The 24,589-nt window shown below is 41.4% G+C and overlaps 1 protein-coding gene across 1 annotated transcript in view; it reads right to left on the bottom strand.

The window, feature by feature from the left end:
• The window catches only part of fbxw7 (F-box and WD repeat domain containing 7), a 204,298-nt gene extending 180,585 nt beyond the window's left edge, over positions 1-23,713 (bottom strand). Inside the window, exon 1 of the mRNA XM_034188291.1 lies at positions 23,195-23,713. The gene's annotated coding sequence lies outside the window, so the exon portion shown is untranslated. The remainder of the gene's footprint in view (positions 1-23,194) is intronic.
• Positions 23,714-24,589: the final 876 nt, after the last annotated feature.

Here is a 24,589-nt window from a genome sequence, read left to right as displayed (position 1 = left end):
CCAATAACTGACAAACCTGCTCTATCCGAAAACAAAGCTTCTGAGCTGCCGCTCAAAAGTGATGGCTCGGATTTACAGAGAGGAGACAACGAAACTCATAACTTTTTCAGAGTGTCGGATTTTGGAGCCTAAAGTGTGGTGACGCACTGTTAGTGTGGATGCTGGTTTACTGAAGCTGACGTGGGGCATCTGACACCGTTTTTAACAGACTGCCTGCACACAGAGATGGATTTCTTACACTGGAAAAAGTCAGAATATGTTATTTCCAGGAAATAATGGACGTTATTTTATGCAGGGATGAGACTGGCAAATTCGATTTTCAGAGGAAAATAAGCCAGGGTCCAGGGGCCGCAGGCCCCGGCGGGTCCCGGGCGGTGCCCTGGCCAGGGGTTCTGAAGCCAAAGCATTTTTGCTCTTTTAAAACATGTAAATTGCACTAAAATGATATTAAAAACTACTATAAATGCCAGGTGTTCATATCTATAATTCAAACTGTAAACTCTTACTAAGACAATCTACTGTACATGTGTATTTTTGTGACCAAAATATTTTTTCATAACTAGACTTGCTTGATTTTCAGCATTCTCCACTTTCAGCATGGCACACTTGTCAACAAACAGACATGTATATCCTCAAATACATGTACATGTATAATCCAATGTTCTATGTCCATTGAACTGTCAGACCATATAAGGTTTATATTTAGTCGATGTGATCTCCACCTATAACACTGTCATCACGTGTACGAGTATACATGTATATAATATACACACACATGTATATATAATTACAATGTTCTAGCACACTACAATAACGTCAAAATGTCTGTTTACATAATCCACTGACTGTGTGTGTGTGTGTGTGTGTGTGCGCAACACTGAAGAAAGGGCGGGAGAAACGCATATATAACCTTGGCGCTGAATGGTCATAAGCTTTGTAATAACCAATGAAAACGTGCGTAAGTAATAGCTTCGACTGCGCTTCGATACCGTCTCGGTTTTTATGATTTGTTGGAGGGAAAACTACCGAATATTGGAAGTTGAAAGACTGCACAGTTACCTCCCTTACACTACATGCTCATTGTGCACTTACTTCATACTGGTCACTGTCAGCACAGCGTTACTTCCGCGTTCGGCTGACTGACAGACTGATCGAACTTGCTGTGTTGGCGATAACAAACAAAGACCACTCAGTGTTCTGAATAGACAACAATTTTATTAAACAAAAGGGCCTGTCACAGTGGCGTATTCTATCAGACTCCTTAAAATAAAATAAACCCGCTCTCTCTCCTCTATCAGACTCCTTAAAATAAAACCGCTCTCTCGCACGTGCACGCTCTCCCTCCCTCACTCTCTCTCTCTCTCTGTGTCTAATCAGAGCTGCGACTCTTTAAAATAAACACGCACTCGCTACATGTCGGTGCGCTTATCAAACGCCCTGATCGATCAGTCTGATCAAAGCTGAAAAGTGCTGTGACTCTTTATAATAAACGTGCACTCGCTGCACGTCGGTGCGCTCATCAAACGCCCTGATCGATCAGTCTGATCAAAGCTGAAAAGAGGTGTGACTCTAAAATAAACGCGCACTCGCTGCATAAAAAAATAAATAATAATAATGTTAAATGACTGTTTTTGAGCCGCACCACACCATGCAGCAGAGCGCACTTCCACAGAGGCAGAAAATAGCACTGAAACTGGGGCAGCATGGCACACACGACTGTGTGCACACATTAAAACACGAACACACGCAGCTGCAAGTATGAACGAACACTGTTAAAGGCTGAGTACGCGCATATTTCGGCCGTATTTAAATGAAACAACACTGAAATGAGCAGCTCTACGAATACGCTACTGTTTAAGCACCTAAAGGTACTCCTGGCATTAATTTTTTTTTTTTTTTTTTTGCATTCTTACCCTCCCCTCCCTAAAATTTTCTCAACTTATTTGGACGTTTCACAAAATCGACCCCCGGGACTGTCAAATCCGCGGAAAAATCTCATCCCTGTTTATGTGCCACAATCGAGGCAGAGCTGCAGCTGGCAATCTTGCGCGCGTGCCTTTGTTCGCGTGGAGTTTACATTTGGAATTAATCCATAACACGACAGTGAGTCTGGCATGTTCAGAATTTTACCCCTTGTGTGTTATGTGGATAGATTTCTTTTTTTTTTTGAGAGTGAGTGAGTGAGTTTGGAGACGTGTGCTGTGAAGCTTGCTCTGTGTGTGTGTGTGTGTGTGTTTTTTAAATGAAAGGCCTCACTGGAACAACTTCCCTTTAATTTTGAATACAGCAATGGGAGACTGCCCCAAGTCGCGCGTGTGTGCAGCTGATGAGACACTCGTTTTTCAGCACAAATCTGATACTGGATCAGAGATTGTTACTGACAAGCTGCATTTATGACTCGCGGCTGCAGGTGCACATCAACCTTCTTGGAGCCGCAGCTTTTCCCATGACTGCATCAAAATTAAGGTGTCACTTAAAAATGAGTCATCATAACACGACATCACACTTATGTCAACTTTGGAATTATGTCACTTATGTCAACTTTGGAGACTGTTTACTGCGGCTTTCTGCAAATACGCACACTAAATTTGACCATAAAATTCACAATAAAAACATTGCAGAAATGAGTAATCATAATCCAGGTTATAGTAGGCCTATTAACATAATGTAAAAACTTTTATAAAGTTTGATGTGTAAACTTTTCAAATGCACTGAAACAGAGACTGAGTCTGGTGAATTTAATGGGACAATTGCTTAATTCAGTCATGTGACCAAATTCAGTCAGGCGACTCCAGAGGGTTAAAATAGCTTATAATTTTACACTCTTACAAGGAGAAGTCTTAATCTACTGAGGTGGAGATGGAGCCTGTGACCGACTGCAGCCTTTTCCAATCAGTCAGAGTCACCGAGGAAGATACAATGATGTCATTAACAAGCATTACCGCGACTGGTCGGTGGAGTCTAAATCTCTACCGTCAGCCAAATTTATACAATAGTTTGTCTGGAACCCTGGACAACCTGTTTTTACTGAATGGCGTATACTGCCATACATAAGACAGTAAGCTGTTAAAAATTTTTTTTATAGATTTGGATTACTTAAACATTTCAATTCAGAAAACGGACTGTTTCAAAGTTTAGTGCACATAAACAATGTCAAATGTATATGTGTTGTCTTTAATTCTGATGTGTGCCATTATTACGGTAAACAAGTAATAATTGTGGATTAATTGCTGTATCTTGTCTGTGTTAATTGGAGTGTGGACATAATCTCGTTGTTGCACTCGTGTAATGACAATGACAATAAATCTCATTCATCCATCCATCCAAAATAACAATACTGCGAGGCTTGCATGTTCAACCTCCATCTGAAATGCATCTGCTGAATCGCAGAGAAAGAGGGATAAATAAATAAATAAAAAATCGAGCAGGGACCCAATCCACCAACCTTTATTTAGATAAATAAATAAATAAATAAAACTTAAAAATGGTTAAATTTTACAAGCTGGACATAACAAAACAAAACAGAAAGCCACATCCCACTGCCATTTCAGCAAAATGTCAACACTTTTGTGCCAATTCTTAGGGAGAGCCCCGTACTATTGTTAGAAATGCAAAAGTACTTTGTATCCGATTACTCAATTAATCAACAGAATAAATCGATAGAATACTCGATTACTAAAATAATCGATAGCTGCAGCCCTAAAGGACAGTTAAAAAAAAAAAAAAAAAAAACTGTAAGGCAGGTGCCCTCCTCTATACTGCTCTTGGGGTGTTGGTTCACTGTGAGCAGACATGCTTCTATAATTTTTCATCTGGCGGAAAGAAAAAAAAATTGCAGGTGGAACTACCACTAAAGTTCAAAGGCAGACAAAGATGTTCTTCAAAAGCAGAATAGAGGTATTCTATTCCAGAGAAGGCCATGACAACCCTCATCAGCAACTTGGTGGTGTCATGGCAATTCAATATAACTCAGCCCTCACAGATTGTCAACTGATTATCCAGTACGTTTGGTGTTAAGAAAACAGTTCAAACCTACCTTTAAAGGGGTGTTCTGGTACACCAAAATATATTTCATGACTTTAAATCTGAATGAAGGATTTTCTTCTGTACTACCTGGACAAGTGTATTTGCCCCACAGAGCCCTATATAAGTACTAGAGTGCGCAGTCACACTGAGATGTGTCCCGCCATAGAGCCGTGGTTGCCATTTTGGATCAGGGAAACTCAGTGCACACTGACGCTCAAAGAATCTCATCAAGAAACAGGTGCAAAATGCTGGAAAGCTGCACATGTTGGCAATGCCACAAACAGAAGAAGAATGGAGACATTTCCTTCCATAAATAAGCAGTTAGGGCCCTTCACACATAGACAGAATACCAGACACTGAAACTGGAAGAAAACCCTCAAACCAAAGACAAAATGGGGAACTCCGAAACATTCCACCTGTTGTCTGGAGGGACGCACGGTGAGACAGGTGTGCACAATTCCGTGTCCATAGTTTCGTGCTTGCTCGTGTTCGCGCACACTAACACAATGTGAGCATGTGGAAAGTCGCACACATAGCAACGGGGGAAAAAAAACCAAAACAAAACGCCACAATTCATAATACTTAATTCCTGTTATAAAGAGCGGATTTAGCCTCTGCCTAGATGTACACCAGAAAGTAATGAAATGACGTGGATTACTGTTCTCCCTTTTATGTTTTACATGAATTACCTGATGCGCTTGTCTCATGAAGAGCCGGCTGGCTCCTGTCTCACGAAGAGTCGAGTTGGCTCCCGTCTCACGAAGAGCCGGGCTCTCACGTTGTGAACACATCAGCCAGCATGGAGTGTCCAGCGCTCAGTGATCGGCTGCAAATGTGACATGTGATTATTACTATGTGGGGAATCCCGCAGTGATACGTGGGGTGATTTCCTGCTGACGCGCCAGTCAGCTGAAGCAATTTGTGTTTTAATTTATTTCCACGCGAGGACAGCAAGCTGACATCATGCAATGTCATATCCTACAAGCCAGTACAAGTGTTCCCCAGCTGTGACTTGGGAGCACAGATATCTGAACAGCTGCATGCTGCAGAGGGACACACCCACCTTTATCAGCGGACCTTGTCAGGTCACCAAAAAAAAAAAAAAAAAAACTGTTGATTTGTTCTGTGATTTTAATTTAATGTATGTATTATTATTTTTTGTCCTGTATCTGTCTGATGTCTCTGTGTGTAATGTAACACCTTGAGTGCACAGTCCAGCTACAGTCTGTGGTCAGCTGACATGCGCTGTATGCCCACAGCAAAGCGATCACACAAGAATGAGTTCACGCCTTTACTCTTATTTGTTTTATTTAATTTAAACTACAATTTATGTGGTGGACGTGACATCACAATATATTGTGTTTACATTTAATGCTGCAATGTGTGTGTGTGTGGGGGGGGGGGGGGGGGGGTGAACCTCTTCCTCATGTTGACGTTACGCAAAAAATGCAACTGAGCTAACCTATGCCGTCTAAATAATTCTATAAAAATCCCAGCCAGACCACCCTGACTGAGCTCATATATGACTCAGATGTGACAGGAAATAGGCTATAAAACTGCTATTAACAAGAGCCTTTTTATTTATTTACTCTTACAAGTTGCATCACTGCAAAACACAATGCCAACCAAGTAAGCCTACATTCAAGCCAAAGGACTCTGGACAACAATGGAAACCTTAGTCACAGAGATAGAGATGGAAAACACGAAAGCGTTACAAACATTAAGCAAAGAGAAGGAAGTAGGGCAAATAGTTTCCTATATGATACTGAAGGGGCGCAGGGACCCTGGAAAGCCTGCTTATCTTCAGCACCACAGACCTCCCTTTGAAGTGATGCCGAGATACCAACTCACTCAGGACTAGGGAAGGTGGAAGGCTAAAGGGAAATAAGACAAAACAAGAGAAGCAGATATCTCTGAAGTAAGAAACCCTGAATATGTTTCACAAACAGCATGGCAAAAATACACCTGGTGACTTTCAGCTTTTGATGTCACTGCAACACAGACACCATACAGCACATGTTTCAGGAAAAAGGTAAAACCGTGCATGCCCATGTTTGTTTGTGCCTTGTTTATTGAAGCTAAAAAAGGCATCGTATACTGGCCAGGAGGTAGCAGGCTTACGCATTAAGGCTGCTACACATATATCACACCAACTACTGTTGGTGTGATTTAATTTTGGTTGAACAAAAAGCAAATCCCACAGCATAGGGAGGTTCCTCTATAGCAGGGGTTTCACGTAAAAGGAAGAAGAAGAAGAGGACCATCTGAGACAGCAAAATACCATTTGAAGCACTGGTACATTGATCTCAGTCTGTGTGCGAACTGCAGAAGAGACATATGAAGAGAAAGCCAGTGGACTGGCTGTTTTTTTTTTTTGTTTTGTTTTTTAAATCGCCGTTATCAGCTCCGCTAGTTTGTGCTATCAAACAGTGAGACATTATGTGCACTATTAACGGTCTAAAAGAAACTTGTTGTGTATTTAAAGTGAAGCAGTGCGTACGTGTAATTTTTTATTATTTTTTTTTTTTTTATAAATACACCATGCTGTGTACTGATCCCAGCAGCAGCAAACTCTGGCTGCTCACAGCTCGCTCCACCTCCCAGAAGAAGCACACACACATTTTCAGGAATCAAATTTAAATGACTAAACAAAACCACCTTTATCAAGCTGATTCTTATCAGATTCAATCAGAGTTTTGATCTATTCACCAGGGTGCACAGCAGATTTATCAATGTGGCTTTAGAGGAAATCAACGTGGAAAAGCTGCACCTCCAGGAAGATCACTGAAGCAGAGCTGTTTTTAACAGCTTGCATTCACGTCTAAACGAAGTGCATGCGCAGCTGCTTTAACCTCCTCTCAAACTCTGATTTTATGGCACGTGCATCAAAACTAACGCTGTTACCACTTTAAACAGAAGTCACATTAAAGGGAATAAATGGAAAACTGTCATCTCTAATCACTGCCCTCTGGTGTTTAGCAATGTCTCGCCCAGACCACTACCTGATTTATCAGACATGACAAGCTCAGCCTATCAACACTGAAGGCTACTGTCCTACAGACTGGCACAGAAGAAGGAAGCAGTTTGCAGACCGGAGCTGTGAGACAGATGTATTATTTATTTATTTGTTCATTTCAACTACATAATACTGCAGCTTATAACTGCCTACAGTTTTGTGTTAAGGTCATATTGAAAGTGTCTCCGAATCTGAGTTTGTCAGGGATGAGAATGGGCAAAGAAATAAAACTCAGAAAAACAGCAGGCGGCTGGGGTCCACCGTAGACCCCCAGTGGGGTCGTGGGGCAGCACCCTGGTGGGGGCCCACAGGTTTAGAGCATTTTAAAGGCATTTCAGGGCCACTAGAGAGGCCTAATTTCATGAATTTCCATTTTATATTTTTTTGTATGTTGGGGTATGTGGAAGTCTTACTGTAATAAAAGAATCTGTCCATGTAGATCTTCTTTCAGTGAAACCTTCCTAGTGCTGTAGCATATGTACTAATACAAACGCTGGGTTTGCAGCACTGAATTTCACTTCAGTACATGCACAGTATAAATCATTGTGCCACACTTAAAAATTTCAGTGAATGTAAACATTTTAATTGCATGAACAGAATTACTGGACATGCACCTGAGCAATGGATATTCTGTTGTTGACCGGTGTCAGGAGCTTAGCACTCCCCCTTACAAGTGCTGTGGGCCGCTTTGGGGCTGACTGTGCCTCTTCAGTGCTCTTCTGGAACCGGGCAGATTAGTCCATTCAATATCAACTTTGGTGATGTTTCTCATCTTGCAGTGTTCTTCCAGTGTTTTGTTGATTAAATCCAAACAACATGCAGATAGCTTTACCAGGAAACTCAACCTTGTGGACGAATTCAACAAGTCTTGCCTTTGTCCAGTCCACCTCCCGGTCCAAACATGTCCACCTGAACCTATTTTTTACACCATCGATGTCTTTAATGTGGTCTTCGCCCTCTCCCTGTAATTAACCGGGCAGATTAGTCCATTCAATATCAACTTTGGTGATGTTTCCTCATCTTGCAGTGTTCTACCAGTGTTTCGTTGATTAAATCCAAACAACGTGCAGATAGCTTTACCAGGAAACTCAACCTTGTGGACAAATTCAACAAGTCTTGCCTTTGTCCAGTCCACCTCCCGGTCCAAACCTGTCCACCTGAACCCATTTTTTACACAATCGATGTCTTTAATGTGGTCTTCACCCTCTCTCTCTGTAATTAACCAGGCAGATTAGTCCATTCAATATTAACTTAGGTGACGTTTCTTCATCTTGCAGTGTTCTTCCAATGTTTTGTTGATGAAATCCAAACAATGTGCAGATAGCTTTATCGGGAAGCTCAACCTTGTGGACGAATTCACCAAGTCTTGCCTTTGTCCTGTCCACCTCCCAGTCCAAACATGTCCACTTGAACCTATTTTTTACACTATTGATGTCTTTAATGCAGTCTTCGCCCTCTCTCTCTGTAATTTTGGCCATGTTAAAGTCTTAGCTCGACAGCTAAAACTTGCCACAATTCAAAATGTCCACATCCAGGTACTTTCAGTGACTTCAGATTCACAGAGATTTTGATTGGCTGAAAGTTCGCTGTTGTAGAAAAAGCAACCAATGACGTGCATTTTAGCTTGAAGTTTTGGCAGTGCTATTATGGTTCTCAAGCATATGAGGAAAGATTTAACTCGCACGGATGATCTGCGCTGCACCAACCCCCCAAAATTTTTGTCAATGGATTTACACTGATCTCAGAAATGGCCCAGAAAAACACTGAAATCTGTGGATCCTTGGAAAATTCTCATCCCTGGGTTGTGTTAAACACGAGAAAAATTTCAGGAAGATCTGTAAAATAACTCAAATGTGTATCATTCCTCCTGTGGATTGCTTGACTGTAACTTTAGTATTGAAAAGTTTTACAAATCTCTTCACACAACACAGTCTACATTTCCTTATTTTGTCTGCTAAGTGTTGAGCAACTAAAACAGTCAGTAAGATAACCTTTTTTTCGGCAATGATTGGCCATTCATGAGCCAAGGAAGACGCATGCTTTGAGTTTGTCCATGCAATGCCGCTGAACTTGTTCTTTGTTGCTCTTCTGTTTGTAAAGAAACTTTGGTATAATCTGTAAAAACCTTATAACTAATAGAATGGCCTAAGCAGTGGGTCACCCCTCTGGGTCTGGTCTGCTTGAGGTTTCTTCCCCAGGGAGATTGGTAAGACCTTACTCGTGAGAAGCACCTTGAGGCAGTTTTGTTGTGACTTGGCACTATTATTTTGTATCGAAGAACGTTACTGATATTAACATCGACTTAATGAGTGCAAAAGTTAAAATTTGCACATTAAAGTAAAAAAAAAAAAAATTAAATAGTAGTGCAACTTTCAAATGTGTTTCGCATTCAACACATGTTTAATGTATTTTGAATGCATTTATAGATCTCCATTTGAAAACAGTGTTAAATTTCAAGATACATTTTTGAGCCAAATGTGACCAAAGATCATGCAATAACAGCTAGAAGACACTTTAGTTTTCATAAACTGTAAATAATTCAGCATCTACAAGGAGGAGAATGTGGGCCACATAAACCATTTACATAATTACCTCGGCTGAGGAGGCAATGTTTCTGGCTGTGTCTGCTAGCTGCTCTGTAAATCAAATTAACCGATTAACTGTTTTTCATGATACAGTCAAAAAGATTTACCGGGAAGGCAAAAGTTGAAATTTTGATGTGAACATGATCAAAAGGAAAACAAACAAAAAGAGGGCAATATGATAAAATGCACTAATTCTATCAGAATATTTTAGGATTTGGTTTAGTTGCAAAAGGATTAGTGTATTAATCCTTTTGGGCTGCACGATACAAAGAAAATGGACATTAATTGTGGGTAATTACAGTAATAATAAATCCAAGACAAGTGGCTGTACCAAACAGCAGGCACCTCTGATACCCCTCTATTTCCACAACACAATTTTTCATCTTTTCCTATTTCACAATATAAATTTACAACTGGATTTACATTAAAATAATTTTATTGTAATCCTGCAACGACTAAAATAATGGCATAATTGTATTGCCATGTAACATGGCACTTGCAATGAATATATCACATCAACATAGATTGGGAAGGGCACGCGTCTTGTGCCATTGTTGTATTAAATTGAAAAGTGTCTCATCGGGTTCACGTCTTTTGCGCCACAGTGGCTACGTATCTCACTAGTGTTTCTGCTCCGTAAACTGCAAAATTTTTACCGCTGCTGATTCAGTAGGTCAGGCACACATTATAACTGGCCTGTGGTCTCTCTAAAACACAGACAGAAGCCCCACCAAGCCACCAAGCTCACTCCCCTGATTGGCTGTGATCAGCCAAGCAAAGGTTCACAGACATGACACAACCAACTAACCAGGTACTCATAACAATCATCATCATCATTAACGTATTTAAATTATTACATTAAAACAGAAAAAAGTTATATGTACAGACATGGGAGCAAAAAAGCATACATAGCCAAATCTTAAATATGAAAAATTTGACAATCGTCATTGCAGAATCATTAAATCCAAATAAAACACAGCCAAATAACCAATTAGAAATGATTTGAAAGAGTCAATAGAATCTGACTAATGTCCACACATTTTAGTAGAAAAAAAAATACAGGATAAACAAAAGCACTAGACCCTGTCAGCATACCTGCAGCCCAAAACTGTAGTACATGCGAGGCACATAATGCTCAGTACGTTACAAGATAAGAGAGGACACAACCATTCAGGATTTGATGTCACCAACAACTCCTTTAAATTTTCTCTCACAATCACTGAGCTGTGCAGAGGCTATGGGATTAAATTCCATAGTTCTGGTTACAATTCTGGCAGGTGGATTTTGAGTCACCTGATAATTTCTTGTACTGTAATAGAGTACAACAGAAAATAAAACACTACAGTACTTAGTTTTAAGATGCAAAAGCATGATTTAGCATCAGCCATAAACAAGAAACAGGCAGGTCAAATCACTGCAAAACTATGTAAATAAAATTACATGGTCTTAACTGCCTTTCTTGTACACAGCTCAAAAGACAATAATGGATTAAAAATCACAAGAAACACAAATCTAACTTTAATCAAAATGAAAATGTTTATTCTGAGGGGCCCAAAAAGGGACAAAGTGATGATGGGAGACCTCTGAGCAAATGTGGAAGAGAAGCCTCTAAATACAAAAGACAACCGTTTCTATGCCAACAGGACCTCTCCTGGGAGAGACCTCCTTTCAAGTGATTTTCATCTTGCACATGAGGTGAACTGGCGGGCAATTCAGAGCAAACAGGTTGTGGGTGGCAGTGAAGACATGCAACTGTGCAAAGGCAAGATGGAAATGGCCGAAGCTGAAATCCCCAGAGACTGTGCAGTCACTGCTGGAAAATTACACAAGAGGATGGATGAAGCCGATACAGGATAAGCCCGTGTTTGCTGCCAGGTGGACGCATTGTGGCTGCAACTCACTTCAATTTTCATGAGCTTTTTTTTGTTTTGTTTTTTTTTTGTTTTTTTTAGAATCTTCTTCTTCTTTGTCTTTCGGCTGTTCCCGTTAGGGGTCGCCACAGCAGATCAATCGTTTCCATCTCACCCTGTCCTCTGTATCTTCCTCTGTCACACCAACCACCTGCATGTCCTCTCTCAGCACATCCATGAACCTCCTATTTGGTCTCCCTCTTCTCCTCATGCCTGGTGGATCCATCCTCAGCATCCTTCTCCCTATATACCCTGGGTCCCTCCTCTGCACGTGTCCAAACCATCTCAATCTCGCCTCTCTGACTTTGTCTCCAAACCGTCCCACCTGAGCTGTCCCTCTAATATGTTCATTCCTAATCTTGTCCATTCTTGTCACTCCCAAAGACAATCTCAATATCTTCAGCTCTGCTACCTCCAGCTCTGCCTCCTGTCTTTTTGTTAGTGCCACCGTCCCGAAGCCATACAACATAGCTGGTCTCATTACTGTCTTGTAAACTTTCCCCTTCACTCTTGCTGATATTCTTCGGTCACAAATCACTCCTGCCACCTTTCTCCACCCACTCCACCCTGCCTGCACTCTCTTCTTCACCTCTCTACCACACTCTCCATTACTTTGAACAGTTGACCCCAAATATTTAAACTCATCTACTTTCACCACTTCTACTCCTTGTAACTGCACTATTCCACTGGGCTCCCTCTCATTCACACACATGTACTCAGTCTTGCTTCTACTGACTTTCATTCCCCTTCTCTCCAAAGCATATCTCCACTTCTCCAGACTAGACTCAACTTGCTCTCTACTCTCACTACAGATCACAATGTCATCTGCAAACATCATAGTCCATGGGGACTCCTGTCTGATCTCATCCGTCAACCTGTCAATCACCACTGCAAACAAGAAAGGACTCAGAGCTGATTCTTGGTGTAATCCCACCTCCACCTTGAATGAGTCTGTCATTCCGACTGCACATCTCACCGCTGTCACACTATTCTTGTACATGTCCTGCACTACCCTAACATACTTCTCTGCCACTCCAGACTTCCTCATACAATACCACAGCTCTTCTCTTGGCACCCTATCATATGCTTTTTCTAAGTCCACAAACACACAATGTAAATCTTTCTGTCCTTCTCTGTACTTTTCCAACAGTATTCTCAGAGCAAACATTGCATCTGTAGTGCTCTTTCTCGGCATGAAGCCATATTGCTGCCCACAGATCTTCGCCTGTTTTCTAAGCCTAGCTTCTACTACTCTTTCCCATAACTTCATGCTGTGGCTGATCAGCTTTATGCCTCTGTAGTTACTGCAGCTCTGCACATCACCCTTGTTCTTGAAAATAGGAACCAGCACACTTCGTCTCCACTCCTCAGGCATCCTCACTTTATTAAACAATCTGGTTAGAAACTCTACTGCCATCTCTCCTAGACATTTTGTGGCCTCCACTGGAATGATTACTGATTTACTCTCACCACATCATCCCTTGGACCCTTCCAAGATGGCGCCACGTGAAGGCACCCTGGTATTCTGGTGCTCCCTGTTTTGTCTGTTTTTGTGCGTGAATCGTGTGTCATCGTGTCCCTACACCCGCGAGGATCTTCTAAACATCAAATCATCAACACCCACGGACATTACGCCAGTTTTTTTGGTGCCTGCAGCTGAACTGGTTCACTTTTTGGCCAAAAAAGTGAGATGACGGCGCAGTGGGAAACGCGCTGGAGCTCTCGTGCACCTCAGACGAAGGGGCACGCGCACGCCCCTACCTGGGATATTTCTCTCCAACGTCCGCTCACTCCACAACAAGATGGATGAGCTGGCACTGCTGATGAAGAAGAATAGAGATTTCTCCTCATCTTGTGTAATGTGCTTCACGGAGACGTGGTTAAATGCACAGACACCGGACTGCGCGCTCCAACTAGAGGGATTGCGACTCCTCCGCGCAGACAGAGACCGAGCACTCTCTGGTGGAAAAACTAGAGGGGGAGGACTCTGCTTCTATATCAACAACACCTGGTGCTCCGATGTGCCTGTGATCTCCCAACACTGCTGTCCCACTCTGGAATATCTCCTCATAAACTACTGACCGTTCTACTCTCCACGTGAGTTTAACTCTTTCATACTTTGCTCTGTGTATATTCCACCGAGCGCGGACGTGCGCGAGGCCGAGCGCACGCTCGCAGATCAGATTATGAGCGTGGAGAGAGACTTTCCGGAATCTCTTGTTATAATTCTCTGTGATTTTAACAAAGGGAATCTCAGTCAGGAATTACCAAAACACAAACAGTTTGTTAAATGCCCGACCAGAGAAGGGAGCATGTTAGATCATTGTTACACAACAGTGAGCAGCGCCTACCGCGCAGTGGCCCGTGCAGCTTTGGGACTCTCAGATCACGTGATGGTCCACTTGATCCCCACGTACAGACAGAGACTTAAACTCTCTAAACCTGTTGTGAAGACGTCTAAAGCGTGGAGCAATGAATCTGTAGAGGAGCTACGCGCGTGCTTGGCCACCACGGATTGCACACAGCCTTTCATATTTCTTTTTTTTAATCTTAGATTTTATCTTATTTTGACACATATGTTATATTTTATCTCTTCTTAATGTTGCACCATTGTACCGAAGCAAATTCCTAGTCTGTGAATCCTGTTCACTGGCAATGGCAATAAACTTCTTCTGATTCTGATCCAGCCTTTTCTCTCGCTCATTTTCTTTATTCATCAGCTCTTCAAAATATTCCCTCCACCTTCTCAGCACACACTCCTCACTTGTCAGCACATTACCATGTGCATCTTTTACCACCCTAACCTGCTGCACATCTTTTCCAGCTCTGTCCCTTTGTCTGGCCAATCGGTACAAGTCCTTTTCTCCTTCCTTACTATTCAACTTGTTGTACAGCTCGGAATATACCTTTTCCTTTGCTTTTGCCACTTCTCTTTTCGCCTTACGCCGCATCTCCTTTTACTCCCGTCTACTTTCTTCATCTCTCCGACTATCCCAAAACTTTTTCACCAACCTCTTTCTCCTTATGCTTTCCTGGACCTCTTCATTCCACCACCAAGTCTCCTTGTCTTCCTTCCACTGTCCAGATGTCATACCCAGTACTGCCCTAGCTGTCTCCCTCACCACATCTGCAGTACTTTTCCAGTTGTCCAAAATTGCTTCCCCTCCAACTAGTGCTTCTCTAACCTGCTTGCTAAATTTCACACAACAGTCTTCCTCCTTCAGCTTCCACCATCTGATCCTTTGTTGAGCTCTCACTCTCCTCTTCTTCTTTACCTCTAAATTCATCCTACAAACAACCATCCTATGCTGTCTAACGACACTCTCTCCTGCCACCACCTTACAGTCTGTGATTTCTTTTACCTTGCATCTCCTATAAAGAATGTAGTCCACCTGTGTGCACCTTCCTCCACTCTTATATGTTACCCTGTGCTCCTCCCTTTTTACCTCCGCCAAGGAGGTTATGTTTTCGGTCATGTTTGTTTGTTTGTCTGTCAGCAGTATAACTCAAAAAGTTTTGAACGGATTTTGATGAAATTTTGTGGAGTGGGTGGAAATGAAATTTTAGTGGTGATCTGGATCACGATCCGGATCCCGATGCTAACGCGTTAGCAGGTCTATGGCATTTTCAATGTTAAAAGTTAGCATTAAGCAGTTGCAGCTGTCATCACGTTCGCGTGCATTTGTTTTCAAATTGTAATATTTCTTACATTTATTTTTGTTTATATAGTAATAATCTAATGATTATTATATACAATTTTAGAGAAAGAGACAAAAAGAAATAGATCACTGTGTCAAGGAGGGAATCTCTTTAGGGTCAGTGACCCTATGGCCTTGTTTAGAGAAGTGTTTCATAAATGTTAAAAAATTCATATATTTGCAGTTTAGTTGAATAATAAATTGAATTTTGTCTCTTATTTGTTTTTGTCTATAAGAACATGCAATATCAATATCAGTGCTCAGATGACAGTAGCTTCTGGGAAAGATGCAAGCTGCAATAAACTGTGATGCCAAGCGCTAAGGATACATGCTATCCAGTCACAGCAGATGAAACTTTTTTACTACTGAGCAAACATCGTTAGACTTTTTTAGGTTCAACGATTCCACGGCGTGTGGATGTTATGGCGTCACTGACCCCATGGCCTTGGCGGAGGTTTGCACTCTCTGAGTGCTTCTAGTATTAAAGTAGGTATTCACCACAGCCATTTCCATCCTTTTTGCAAAATCAACTACCATCTGTCCTTCCCCATTCCTATCCTTGATACCATATCTACCCTTTACTTCCTCATCACCTCTGTTCCCTTCACCAACATGCCCATTGAAGTCTGCTCCTATCATCCCTCTTTCATGCTTGGGCACACTCTCCACCACCTCATCTAACAACACTCCAGAAATCTTTTTCCTTCACCTCACAACCTACCTGTGGGGCATGTGCACTGATGATATTCAACATCACTCCTTCAATTTCCAACTTCACACTCATCACCCTGTCAGATACTTGCTTAACCTCCAATACACTTTTAACATACTCTTCCTTTAAAATGACCCCAACACTATTTCTCTTCCTGTCCTCACCATGGTACAACTTGTACCTACTGCCGATGCTCCTGCTCTTACTTCCCTTCCACTTGGTCTCTTGCACACACAATATGTCCACCTTTCTCCTCTCCATCATATCAGCCAGCTCTCTCCCTTTACCAGTCATACTACCAACATTCAAAGTCCCTACTCTCATTTCCACCCTTCTAGTTTTCTTCTTCTCCCGCTGTTTGTGGAAACGTTCTCCTCCTCTTCTTCATCGTCTTCGCCCAGCAGTAGCCCAATTTCCACCGGCACCCTGTTGGGCAACAGCACTGGTGGCGGACGTTGTTAACCCGGGCCGCGACCGATCCGGTATGGAAATTAGATTCTTAGTCTGCATAGTTGGGTTGGCTTGTTTTACGCCGGATGCCCTTCCTGACGCAACTCTCCTCATTTATCCGGGCTTGGGACTGGCACTCAGAATGTACTGGCTGCACACCCCATGTGGCTGAGTTATTTTTTAGAATATGTTTATTAAATTTACAAAAAAATAATAATAACAATAAAACAACAACAGGAACACATAAAAACAAACAACCATACGAAACATACATTTGGCTCACTAACACATTTAAATAGGAAATTCAAAATTTTAAATTTATGCAGGCGAGAGATTCAGTAATCATTCTATAGTGAAAAAATAAACCAAGTGTACCCTGCCATATGTTGTTCATTTGATTAACTCATCTTTTAAATTTGGTAGTGCAAAGGTTTTTTTTATTAACACTGGACATCTGATGTAAGATTTGATTTTTCAAAAGTTCACATTCAGCGTTTTAAGATCACTGCCAAAACTGAAGGTAAGCAAATTTCAAACAGTTCCACTCCTTTTGATGGCTTTGCAGAAACTGTTCTTGTGGGCTTATCACTGACTTAAATGTAAAAAGGAACATAAATGTCAATTTTGCACAATATCACCACTTTAAAGCTACAGTATTTTCAATTCAGTGTCACCTAGTGGTGGGTTTGCAGATCGCATTATGTTGTCACCCGTCACAATTTTGTTTTTTTGGTGAGGAGGATTCATGTTTCCTTGTCTTATCTTGTAATAAGCAATACACGATTTCACACAAAAAAAGGTTCTCAAACTTGGCAAGAGGGGAGCACCACTGATATGTCTACTAGACACTACAAATGGTGAAAGACAGGGTAAGTGTGTCCATTTTGGGCTACTGTATCAACATGCCACTGCAACATCGCAGCCTCTACAAGGGGGCCCACTCAAAATACAGCTACGAAAGGCTCATTGTAAGCATATGAAAACGCAATGAATCACTGTTGGAGGTACACTGATGAACAGATGGTTATGAATGCTATATTCCATTTCTGCAAATAAACACCTGTAAGTCATATACATTGTAGCCTTAAAGAGTAACTTTCTGCTTTGTCTTTTTTTAATATATAAATTAATCTATCATTTTGGCCTAATTAATATAATCTAAAAGGAAACAAAGTTAGGCCCCATAAGAAACTGTTTAATCATCCTTGACATCAGAAAACAGTGATTAGGGAGGACGGAGTTTTTTCTTAGAAACAGGGACATACAATGTCATTTCAAACCTGAAAACTGACACATACAGCACCCACATATCAAGTGAGGAACTGAAAATATCTGCTATTTTTTAAATAAATCTTGCTTCCATGTTGAATACAGTCAGTGTACTGCACGCTAGTAACATGATAAGCATGCATACTGTGTGTGAATGAGATGCAGCAACTGAGTGTGGTGTCAATGAAAACAAACTGCAAGTTCAGGGCCCAGCTAGGTAAACTACGGCCATCTTCAGCCAAAGCATACTCGCCACCTAGTGGATATGTGGGTTCTTGCATCAGCTGTATTGCCGTCAATGAAATTCAACAAAAATAAAAAGAAAAATTGATGCGGGCCAATCTCGGCAATGCGTTCGGGGACAATAAACTAATGCTTGTTTGTTTGGTTTTTTTAATGGGGTTTTACTAACACCCAGTGCATCAGTTCACAATAGGGACAGGGATGATGACAGACTCCCTTGTGCAGCTTCAACGGTGTTTTTCAGAAGCGTTTTAGTACAAAGCCTACACATTTTCCGCATCTCTAAATCAGGCCTACACAATGTGAGAAAAACCGATGTGCAATATCACTGTTCAATATTGCCATGAAGATATGACTTGTAATTACTGACAAATAAACAAACATTGATGATCCAACATAATTTCTGGCACTTCCATTTCCCCAGACACACCACAGTGTGACCAAAAACACAAATTTTGAAGTCCTACCCACTTCCCACTCTACTTACTGTATGTTACAACCCCAATTACAATGAAGTTGGGACGTTGTGTAAAATGCAAATAAAAACAGAATACAATGATTTGCAAATCATCTTCAACCCACCTATTGAATGCATCACAAAGACAAGATATTTCATATTCAAACTGATAAACTTTATTGTTTTTGTGCAAATATTTGCTCATTTTGAATGGATGCCTGCAACACGTTTCAAAAAAGTTGGGACGGGGCAACAAAACACTGGGAAAGTTGATGAATGTTCAAAGAACAACTAATTGGAAACAAGTGAATGCCATGATTGGATATAAAAGGAGCATCCCCAAAAGGTTCAGCTGTTCACAAGCAAAGATGGGGAGAGAATTACCACTTTGTGAACAACTGCGTGAAAAAAAAAATAGTCCAATAGTTTAAGAACAATGTTTCTCAACATTCAACTGCAAGGAATTTAGGGATTCCATCATCTACAGTCCATAATATAATGAGAAGATTCAGAGAATCTGGAGAACTATCTACACATAAGCGGCAAGGCAGAAAACCAACATTGAATGCCCATGACCTTCGATCCCTCAGGTGGCACTGCATTAAAAACCAGTATCACTGTGTAAAGGACCTTACTGCCTGGGCTCAGGAACACTTCAGAAAACCATTGTCAGTTAACAGTTCATCGCTACATCTACAAGTGTAAATTAAAACTCTACCATGCAACGCAAAAGCCATACACCAACAAAATCCAGAAACGCTGCCGCCTTCTCTGGCCCCGAGCTCATTTGAAATGGACAGACACAAAGTGGAAAAGTGTGCTGTGGTCTGATGAGTCCACATTTCAAACTGTTCTTGGAAATCATGGATGTCCTGTCCTCCGGACAAAAGAGGAAAAACAACATCCAGATTGTTACCAGTGCAAAGTTCAAAAGCCAGCATCTGTGATGGTATGGGGGTGTATTAGTGCCCATGGCATGGGCAACTTACACATCTGTGATGATGGCACCATCAATGCTAAAAGGTACATCCAGGTTTCGGAGCAAAACATGCTGCCATCCAAGCAACGTCTTTTTCAGGGATGTACCTGCTTATTTCAGCAAGACAATGCCAAGCCACATTCTGCACGTGTTACAACAGCGTGGTTTTGTAGTAAAAGAGTACGGGTACTAGACTGGCCTGCAGTCCAGTACCTGTCGCCCACTGAAAATGTGTGCGCGCATTATAAGGTGCAAAATATGACAACGGAGACCCCGGACTGTTGATCAACTGAAGTCGTACATCAAGCAAGAATGGGAAAGAATTCCAACTACAAAGCTTCAACAATTAGTGTTCTCAGTACCCAAACGCTTATTGAGTGTTGTTAGAAGGAAAGGTGATGTAACACAGTGGTAAACATACCACTGTTCCAGCTTTTTTGAAACCTGTTGCAGGCATCCATTTCAAAATTAGCAAATACGAGGTCTGTCCATAAAGTATAGGTCCTTTTTATTTTTTTCAAAAACTATATGGATTTCATTCATATGTTTTTACGTCAGACATGCTTGAACCCTCATGCGCATGCGTGAGTTTTTCCACGCCTGTCGGTGACGTCATTCGTCTGTGAGCACTCCTTGTGGGAGGAGTCGTCCAGCCCCTCGTCGGAATTCCTTTGTCTGAGAAGTTGCTGAGAGACTGGCGCTTTGTTTGATCAAAATTTTTTCTAAACCTGTGAGACACATCGAAGTGGACATGGTTCGAAAAATTAAGCTGGTTTTCGGTAAAAAATTTAACAGCTGATGAGAGATTTTGAGGTGATACTGTCGCTTTAAGGACTTCCCACGGTGCGAGACGTCGCGCAACGCTCTCAGGCGCCGTCGTCAGCCTGTTTCAAGCTGAAAACCTCCACATTTCAGGCTCTATTGATCCAGGACGTCGTGAGAGAACAGAGAAGTTTCAGAAGAAGTCGGTTTCAGCATTTTATCCGGATATTCCACTGTTAAAGGAGATTTTTTTAATGAAAGACGTGCGGACGGGTCCGCCGTCGGGACGCAGCCGACGCGGTGCGGCGGCACAGGAAAAACACCTCCATGTTGATAACCATTTGTAAAAATCCAGGCGGCTTTTGATGGCTTTCAGTGGAGTGAGTATATGAGAAATTGTTTAACAGCTGGACATGTTCCAACTTGTCCTTTAGGCTTCCAACAGTGGTGTTTTTCCTGTGGCGGAGCGTCTCCGCCCGCACGTCTTTCATTAAAAAAATCTCCTTTAACAGTGGAATATCCGGATAAAATGCTGAAACCGACTGCTTCTGAAACTTCTCTGTTCTCTCACGACGTCCTGGATCAATAGAGCCTGAAATGTGGAGGTTTTAAGCTTGAAACAGGCTGACGACGGCACCTGAGAGCGTTGCGCGACGTCTCGCACCGTGGGAAGTCCTTAAAGCGACAGTATCACCTCAAAATCTCTCATTAGCTGTTAAAATTTTTACTGAAAACCAGCTTAATTTTTTGAACCGTGTCCACTTCGATGTGTCTCACAGGTTTAGAAAAAATTTTGATCAAACAAAGCGCCAGTCTCTCAGCAACTTCTCAGACAAAGGAATTCCGACGAGAGGCTGGACGACTCCTCCCACAAGGAGTGCTCACAGGAGAATGATGTCACCGACAGGCATGGAAAAACTCACGCATGCGCACGAGGGTTCAAGCATGTCTGACGTAAAAACATATGAATGAAATCCATATAGTTTTTGAAAAAAAATAAAAAGGACCTATACTTTATGGACAGCCCTCGTATTTGCACAAAAACAATAAAGTTTATCAGTTTGAACATTAAATATCTTGTCTTTGTGGTGTATTAAACTGAAAATAGGTTGAAAATGATTTGCAAATCATTGTACTGTTTTTAATTTACATTTTACACAATGTCCCAACTTCATTGGAATTGGGATTATAAGTTGTCAGCTAAATGTATGACTTTGGTGACTACAAAAACATATCTTTTAAAATAACGTCAAACGCTAAGTCCAAAAGTATGAATACACCAGAAAAATCCCATTTGCTCTCCAACTTCCAGCACATGGGCTGCATCTCTGCTGTTCATTAACAATTTGAGAGACATGATCGCGTCGAGTGTGTGCATGTGTGCAGGTGATACAAAGATTCACACAAAAATAATTATAGATCATAAACTACGCCAGAATGACCTTTGTGTGTTACAGAACTGGTTGCTGAAATACTATCACCCTGCAAAATGCAAGTCCATAATAGTCACATCTTTAGCTGGTATTACGGCCTCCAAAGTCATGCAAGGGACTACCAAGGATGTCAAAGGTTGCAAAAGAAAATAAATGATCAAACACCTTGAAAATTCAGCCATGGTTAAACCAAGACCATGGCACAATAACAGAATATTTCAGTTCATGGAAACCCTCCCCAACCTGCTACGTTTTTCCAAGGTAAGGACAAGGCTTCAAACCATGACCATGCAGGATACATACACCATGAAAGTAACAACGGGGGCTTTAGAGGTGACTTAACTGAAGTTTATAAGATGATGAATGGTGATTATGACCCAACATGTTTCAGTGCAATGAGCTGAGTATGAAGATGTTACCTGAGAACAGAACAAATTACAAAATGTGAGATCCAAGGCCAGACAAAGACAATCACATTTCACACTCCAAGTGGTGGATTCTTGTAATAGCCTGCCAAAAGAAGCAGTGAGTGCTCCCAGCACAAAATCTTTTGAAAGGAGACTTTACAAGTTCTGAGCAGATAAAGACAACATTGTGATAGCCCTCTAAAGACCACCGCTGGTTGCAGTTGGATCTCCTTTTTGGATCGAAGTGGCTACGGGTATGTACATCTGTATCTTCTGCGGGACTGGTAAAGGTAAGGACCGAGGTTCACTGAAGATACAATGTACGGATGAGTTTTGATGCCTTGCCGGACCTTTAGCCGCATATGGTACAGGTACGGACATATTTGAGCATTCTGATTTGTCGGTAAGACACCCTCCGTATCTTTAGAATGGTCTCTGTAGATATGTGTCTGTACCCGTAGCCACGGCCCTTTTGGATCAGACAGAGATCTGTACATAGTCTGCTTCAAGTAATCTTAGAGAATCCTAAGGTATTATCCTAGCAAAGCAAAATAGAGAAATACAACTGTGTCTATGAAATTTTTGCTGCACTGTCCAACAGACACAAGTGACCACTGGTCAAGATTAATAAGCACACACTGGTGTGTGTGTGTGTGTGGACAAGCTGGAAGAATTTCCTTCAAACTCAGTGGAAATAGTATGTGTAAAAATATCTTTGGTCAACGTCACAAAAAACACTGCACAAAAAAAAACTTTTTTTTTTTCAAACTTGGTAGGAATATTACTTGGATTGATATCTAGAGATGATCAGATTTGAGTAGTTTGGTCAAAGGTCAAGGAACCATAGTCAGAAAACACCTTTTTGTATATCAACAACCAAGAAGCATAGATAGATGCATGATCTAAAGCATATGGATCAACAAAATATTGTATGATTGACTTCATAATGAAGTTACACAGTCAAAAACACCACTACAGAAAAATGTGTATTTATTTGTACATTTATACTGTGGTGAGTAGAGAACGCAGGCTGTGCATCAGCCCTCTGATGCCTTTCATTTTATCTTTTTACCACTTGCAGTTGAATGAAATAACATTATTAACACTAACTCGCGCGGTTAACGTTTGAGGAAGAAACTAAGTGCCAGATGCTAGCAAAGCTAACTGTGCTAAGTAAAGAGTTGCACGCTAGTATCTTCTTAGGCCACTTCTCGACATTCTCTTAATAATTTTACACTTTATTTTACCTCAGAAACGTGGAGATGAGTAACGACGACAGGACTTTACGGTTGCTCCTTCAGGTCGTGTATCCAAAAGAAAGGTGGGGGGGGAGTAAAACCCCACAGGTAACGTTATCCTCCGGAGCTGGCTGAAGCTAACGCTAGAAGCTCCGACGACATGTAGCTGTTCTTCTCCGTTCTGGGGCGTCCATCAGCGGCAGTGTTTGCACCAAACCGTCGAACACAAGCTAACAGATAAACAGCAGGAGCTCACGAGCCTCCAAGAAGTCAATCCAAGCAGCTTTTCTTTTTCGTGCACTGTTAGCTTAGCTCCTACAGCACCGCTACCGCTCATGTGAGTGTGTTCGTCGACCCTTAAATTTGTTCCTTTACCAAGCGACGCATGATGTCCTCCGACTCCAATAACAGGGAAAATAAACCAATTTGGACCAAACAGCGAGTCATGTGTGAATAATTCAAAACCAACTCAATTAACTCGAGGATTAATCGTCTGTTGCCTCTTCTCACCGACTGGAGAAAGTGAGTGTCGCAGCATAATGACGACACTTTTTTTTTTTCTTTTGCTTTTTTTTTTTTTTTTGCTTTTTTTTTTTTTTTTGCTGGAGGCGCTTAAAAATGACATGTCACACGCCCAAAAAAGGGGGGGGGGGACCACTGTAAAAGGTCACCCAGCTTTAAATACGTCACATTTATGAATACACTCACCTCTATAAGTTGTTGGACAGTGACACAATTTTTGTTAATTTACCTCTGTACACCATATCGATTTCTATTTAATCCAGTAAATAGAAATCGATAGTACACTAACACAATGTGTTCTGGTGTTGCATCCACAGGAAGTCGTCACTCTCACCCATGTCACGCTTTGGTATATGTGGATAAATACTGATCGGTGGGCCTCCGGGCCTATATAGTACTTACTTCCTCTACTCTATGGTAAATCTGTCTGGAGTAGGCAGTTTGTGTATGTGAAGGTGACTAGTGAGGGAAGCCACCAAGACACCCCTTACCAAAAAGTAGTATATGCAAGTATGTTTCATGTATACTTCTAGTTTACTTTTTATATACTTATCAGTACTATTTTTGGTAAGGGACCTATGACAACTCAGAAGGAGTTACAGGCTTCTGTTATTGTGACTGCAAACACTGTGCAAAGTTTGACTTTTCTTTGTTGCCTCACCACACAGTTTCATGGGGGAGTGGAGAAAGAAAGAAGAGTTGTTGAAGAGAAGAGTTTTTCAGACAAGAAAACATATCAAATCTAGGCTTGAGTCTCCCACCGTTTATAAAGAAATCCTTCCAAATCAAAGCATGGGATGCTGTGCATTTTAATAAATCAGTGCCACAAAGCCTATTGTCTTGGTGGCTTCCCTCACTCGTCTTCTTGAAGATTTTTTTGAG

The sequence above is a fragment of the Thalassophryne amazonica genome, chromosome 15 (genome assembly GCF_902500255.1).
Source record: "Thalassophryne amazonica chromosome 15, fThaAma1.1, whole genome shotgun sequence".
Classification (NCBI taxonomy): domain Eukaryota; kingdom Metazoa; phylum Chordata; class Actinopteri; order Batrachoidiformes; family Batrachoididae; genus Thalassophryne; species Thalassophryne amazonica.
Note: the sequence above shows the minus strand (reverse complement) of the source record. Positions and strands in the feature narration are given on the sequence as shown.